Below are 6462 nucleotides of genomic sequence, written 5' to 3'. Positions count from 1 at the left end.
ACATCTGTGATCTTGCAAAACTCTGCATGTAAAGATACCTAGTAGGCATCTATTCAGCTCTATGTATGCACACGTGTCTGGATTTTAGAATCAGGCCCAATCTAGATAGAGATTTTGGAGTCATTCAATATTGTATATGAATAAATAGTATTTATTCATGTTGTATATCTATAAATAGTATTTGAAGAGATGGGAGAGATACGTATATTAGTAAAGACACAAATTGTGTGGAGGGTATTTATTGGCTCATATGCTTTAAAAGTACCAAGATATGCTGGCTTTAGATACAGCTGGGTAAAGATGTCCAAATGTTCACATCCAAATGTTACCACCAGGAATCTGTCTCTCTCCATCTCCATCTTTTATCTCTGCTTCTATCCTGTCTAGGTGAGGAAATGGATACCAGCGCCTCCTGGTTGACATCCTACAAGTTTACTAACCACACAAAAAAAGACCATCTCTTTCCAAACAGTTCAAGCAAAAGTTCCATGGCTGAAAGTTTGGGCTGTTCCCCCAGGTCTTTCATGGTTTATGTCTCCTCATTCAGGTCTCAACTCAACCATCAGTTTCCAGAGAAGATTTTCTGACCACACTGTCTAAGATAGCTCCCCACCTGAGTCACTCATCTCACCTTTATTCTACTTTATCACTACATGATATTATCTTGTTATGTAATTTAGGTATTTAATTATTTATTACCTGTCTGTATAACTAGAATATAAACACCATGAGCTCAGAGATAATTTGGTCCTTTTCACATTGTGGATTGCCAATCTCTAAACAGCACCTTCTGGCACATATTAGGTGTTCATTTAATATGTCCTGAATTAGTAGGCTTTGATGGTGGTGAGAGTATTTACACCAAAGAAATATTACAAATTATGGCTTCCTCCCACCCTGAATTCTGGTTGTTATTTACCGGTACATCAGAATCACATATGCTGAGAGACCTTGAGGTTTTATTCATCCTATCAAAAGAAATCAATTTGCTTTTACTAAAGGAAGGGTGGATGGATACTGGGGGAACAGCTGATGACTGCCATAGTAAAGTTGACTAGGAAGAGTTTATAAAACAAGCAGAGGGATATATCAAGACAAAATCTTGTAATACCCAACAGTAAAAGGAGAGTGGAAGAAGAGGAAGCCACAAAGAACGTAGTGAGAAGAGGCAACCAGAAATAATAAAAGCAAGTCTATGGTGTTACAGAAGTCAAGGAAAAATTGAATTTCAAGGAGGAATAAATGGTCCATTCTACCTTATTCTGCAGAGATCAAGGTAGCCTAAGATAGTCATTAAAAACTAGGGTCTTGGCAGTCCTAATAGCACAGTGTTCTCCGTGTCCAGCCTGCGTCTTCCCCTAGGCGGGGCTGCCACTCTTGCCTGTCCGTTTCCTCATGGTGCTGTTCCAACGCCCGACAGCATCCACCGATTTAGAGAATAATGACACAGGAGTTAATTCTAAACCTAAAAGTCATGTGACTATCAGGTGGGAAGTTTTAGAAGAAATTGGAAATTGGGTTACAACCCGAGCCACACAAGCAGCTCAGAAAATCCAGAACACTAAAGCACTTTTTCCACCCACCAAAACAACAAATGTCAACAAGCACCTGAAACCTACTGCTTCTGTGAAACCAGTGCAGATGGAAGTGTTGGCTCCAAAGGGTCCTTCTCCCACACCTCAGGACGTCTCCATGAAGGAAGAGAACCTCTGCCAAGCTTTCTCTGATGCCTTGCTCTACAAAATTGAGGATATTGATATTGAAGACTGGGAGAACTCTCAGCTCTGCAGTGACTACGTGAAGGATATCTACCAGTATCTAAGGCAGCTTGAGGTGCTACAGTCCATAAACCCACATTTCTTAGATGGGAGAGATATAAATGGCTGCATGTGTGCCATCCTGGTGGACTGGCTGGTGCCAGTGCACTCCAAGTTCAGGCTGCTGCAGGAAACGCTGTACATGTGTGTTGCCATCATGGGCCGATATTTACAGGCTCAGCCAGTCTCTCCGAAGAAGCTTCCGCTGGTTGGCATTATGGCACTGCTCTTGGCTTCCAAGTATGAGGAAATGTTTTCTCCAAACATTGAAGGCTTTGTTTACATCACCAACAATGCTTACACCAGTTCTCAAATTTGAGAAATGTACACTCTGATTTTGAAAGAACTGAAATTTGAGCTGAGTCAACCGTTGCCGCTACATTTCTAAGGCAGGCATCGAAAGCCGGGAATATGGATGTTGAATAGCACACTTCAGCCAAATACTTGATGGAGCTGACTCTCGTTGACTATGACATGGTGCACTATCACCATTTTAAGGTGGCGGCAGGCACTTCCTGCCTGTCCCAGAAGGTTCTAACCAAGAAAAATGGAACTTAAAGCAGCAGTATTACACTGGCTATATATAGAGAGAGGTGCTGAAGGTCATGCGGCACAAGGCCAAAAACACTGGGCGCGTCAACAAGAACATGACCAAGTTCACCACCAAGAATAAGTATGCAAGTGGCAAACTCCTGAAGATCAGCACAATTCCTCAGCTGAACTCAAAAGCCATCCAGGAGCTTGCCTCACCTCTGTTGGGACAGTCCTAAGCTCCAGGGCCCTGTGGAAGAGTGTGTCGTCTGTGCACTTTGTCTTGCTGATCTGGAATTCCTGAGTTTGTATATAATCCTCTGGTCTATCTCGTGAAACTTCTTCTCAGACTGGTTTTCTATATGTATATTGGAGAAAAATAAAGCTATTGATTTTCTTAAGGTAAAAAAAAAAAAAAAAAGCTAGGGTCTTTACTTGATTGATAAGATGGCAAGATTCTGATATCCACTGGTCCACATTTCTCTATTTAGATTTAATGTATCTAAAGTCACTGAATAAGGAGATTTCATCTTGCTTTATAAGACACCTATCTCTTTTTCTCAGCTATTGGGGTTCTCTGTGCCTACAGAGTAAAAGCAGAGCTCTATACTTCATGTGGCTCATTGGGATAACACTGGCACAACAGATACTATTCTCCCTTTGGGTGATCTCACCTTCAAAAGCCCAATTTGGGAATGAAAGATACAGATAACTAATGATCCTATTGAAGGATCACTTCCTTCAAGTATCAAGTATGAATACTTCCATACTAAGTCTCCAAACTAAGTTTTCAGCTTAGACTGGAAACCACTGTTAATTTTGTGTTTTGGGATATTTGTGTACTGCAGAGCTATTCAGTCAAGAAAGAGGAAGGTTACCTGATGCAGGGCTGAGTTTACCAATCGCTTCCTGTCTGCATGTCCCAGCACTCCATCTAAATTCTAGGAGCCTGATCAGGAACCATTAATATCACAGACCTAGGAGACAAGACCTACATCACAAGTCCCAAAATGTACACTTAACACTAAGCTCTGTGATCCTACTTAAGTCACTAAACTGTTCTAAACCTCTATTTTCTATGAGAAGAAGGGTTGGACTATACCATTTCAAATATGTCTTCTGGCTCTAAATTTCTGTTTCTGTAGTTTTAACTACTCCTGTATTCCCAATTATCTACCATCATATGGAGTGTTTCAGTAAATATCCACTGAAGGATTGAAGGGTGAAGAGGCAAAATATTATCTAGCCATCATATCCATACCAGAAAAAAAGTGATGGGGAAAACATAGGCAAGCTACAACCAAGAAAATTAACATCAGGCCATGATGTTATAATTCATGGATTCAGAATAAGGGCTCTCTGTCCTGGCTCCCATTTGTAACTGGTTTATTACTGTAAATTCCAGAAGGCCCTTTTATAACAGTCTCCTTTATATCATGGCCCTACCCCATGGACAGTTTTGTAACACAACGATGAAAAGCCCCTTCCTTACTTTCAGCATTGCACTGACCACCATTGTCATTAGAATGGACCCCCATCACTGGCACTAGCTAAACTGAAGAGATAATTTGTATCAATTAGAGCTCTTTGGTAGAAAGCAATAGAAATTGACTTAAGGGGAGAAAAAAGTAATTGCAAGTCTACTGTGCAGCTTTGCTGAATAAAACGAAGAGTTGGTTAACCAAGCACAAGAAGAACAAGGACCCAGCAGCTCAGGCATATCAGTCACTCAGGATGCATTCTCCAGAGCATTGTTATCAGATGGCTCAGCTTTCTTCTGTCTCTATGTGTCTCTGCCTGAGATTCAAATGCTGGGGGAAAAAAAGCTGATTGGCCTGTTTTGGGTCATTATACTTACCCCTGGGATCAAAGAGCAGTGACTCTTTCCAGAAGAACGGCGTGCATACAGTCTATGCATATGTGTGTATATGTATGTATGTAGTATGTAAGTACACACATGAGTGCACAGCACATGCATGTCTGTGCATGTATGTGCGTGTGTGTAGCTACATCTGTATCTGTATTTGTGTATGAGTGTATGTGTGGGATTGTGGACATGGGTGTGCATTGTCTTTTTATATGTACAGGTGCACATGTGCAGCAGAAGAACATGCTGGGAAGATACAGTTCACAGGATCAGGTACTTTTTGGTAAAGTCTTTAAGATGTTCTTGAATTTCAGTAACCTGCCCTACCAGCTAGGTAACTAGCTATATAACCTATTATGTCTATTTTTTAGTTACTCTCGTTTATAAAATGGGAATGCCAATATTTACCTTGTTCTAAGGATGAAAAAAAAAAAGAAAGACAACGCATGTATGCAATAGCAGTAAAACTGGCACAATAACCTCAATAAATAGGAGTTAATATTCTTACTATCTTATTATCTCTGAGATAGGCTAGGATGTTCGTAAATAGGTCAAAATCAAGTCAAAAAAAGTTCTATTCAATCTCATTCTTTCTGCCCCAAGAGCATCCACATTGGGAAAGTCACTCTGTCCCCATCCCCAGGAGGCTACTCCCTCACTCTCAACTCAGAGGCTTTGCTAATGTGCTTCTTTCCACCTGGAATACTCTCTTTTCTTGTAATCCCAGTCCCAAATCCTAACCCCTTCAGGACTGCGTTTCCACACACGACCCCCAGTTAAGCCTTTGTCGAGACCCTCCGGATCTCCAATCTCCTGCTCCTCTGAGTGACAACAACACTTACAGGGAGATGGTGGCTAGATCCAATGGTTATGTCCACCGGGGGTCCTGCATTGAAAGGGATTCTGAAACCAAGACCAGGTCCAGAATCAGCAGGAAAGAGTGCCACAAGAATTAGAGTTTATGGCATGGGGAGCACGAAGTAAGTGCTGTGACATACTTGGCAGGTGGTTGTGATGCCTGCCATGCTAGTCTTTGGTTGTACAATGTGTTGGACTGCTCACTAAATGCCCCATGTGTGCTCTTCCCTTGAAACCAAGAATCCCACCTCATATTTTTTATTTCTATCCCACTCTAGTGTGGTGCTGAGCATGAGCCAGGGGATCAATCAAGGCTGGTAGGAGGCTGAATTCATTCCTTTACTGGTAGCCAAAAAGCATGAGGTCATGTACTACAAACTGAGAGCATCTGGGGACAATGAACAAATGCAATCCCACAACCTTCTCAGCAGGGAACATGGGGACAGGGGCAGGATCATGACTTTCTGAGTTAGACTAAACTGGGTTAAACTCCCATATACCTATTAATTGGGTCATGTTATGGCCAAGTCATATAACCACACCAAATTTCAGTTTCCCTGTCCAAAAGGAATGGCACTAACAATATCCACGTTACAAGTCATTGAGAGGATTAGAAAAAATCAAACATATAAAAGATTTGGTCCAAATCTGGAAAGAGATGAAGCATTCAGTATATCTGAGTTTCATTTTAAGATATGAATGAAGGATTTGAAAAGAGTTCAGGAAGTAATAACAACATTATCATTTCCTTGTCATTAGATCAGATCTGATCAGATCAGTCGCTCAGTCATGTCTGACTCTTTGCGACCCCATGAATCGCAGCACGCCAGGCCCCCCTGTCCATCACCAACTCCAGCAGTTCACTGAGACTCACGACCATGGAGTTAGTGATGCCATCCAGCCATCTCATCCTCTGTCGTCCCCTTCTCCTCTTGCCCCCAATCCCTCCCAGCATCAGAGTCTTTTCCAATGAGTCAACTCTTCGCATGAGGGGGCCAAAGTACTGGAGTTTCAGCTTTAGCATCATTCCTTCCAAAGAAATCCTAGGGCTGATCTCCTTCAGAATGGACTGGTTGGATCTCCTTGCAGTCCAAGGGACTCTCAAGAGTCTTCTCCAACACCACAGTTCAAAAGCATCAATTCTTCGGCACTCAGCCTTCTTCACAGTCCAACTCTCACATCCATACATGACCAGAGGAAAAACCATAGCCTTGACTAGACAGACCTTTGTTGGCAAAGTAATGTCTCTGCTTTTGAATATGCTATCTAGGTGGGTCATAACTTTCCTTCCAAGGAGTAAGTGTCTTTTAATTTTATGGCTGCAGTCACCATCTGCAGTGATTTGGAGCCCAGAAAAATGAAGTCTGACACTGTTTCCACTGTTTCCCC

At 41.9% G+C, this 6462-nt stretch overlaps 1 pseudogene; it reads left to right on the top strand.

Moving 5' to 3' along the window:
- The first annotated feature begins 1102 nt into the window (after positions 1-1102).
- On the top strand, positions 1103-2768 carry LOC147369787 (G2/mitotic-specific cyclin-B2 pseudogene; annotated as a pseudogene).
- The last annotated feature ends 3694 nt before the right edge of the window (positions 2769-6462 follow it).

Source organism: Bos grunniens, chromosome 7, assembly GCF_055505025.1.
Source record: "Bos grunniens cultivar Pamir isolate PY7600 chromosome 7, Bosgru_T2T1.0, whole genome shotgun sequence".
Lineage (NCBI taxonomy): Eukaryota > Metazoa > Chordata > Mammalia > Artiodactyla > Bovidae > Bos > Bos grunniens.
This window is presented reverse-complemented; position numbering and strand designations above follow the sequence as displayed.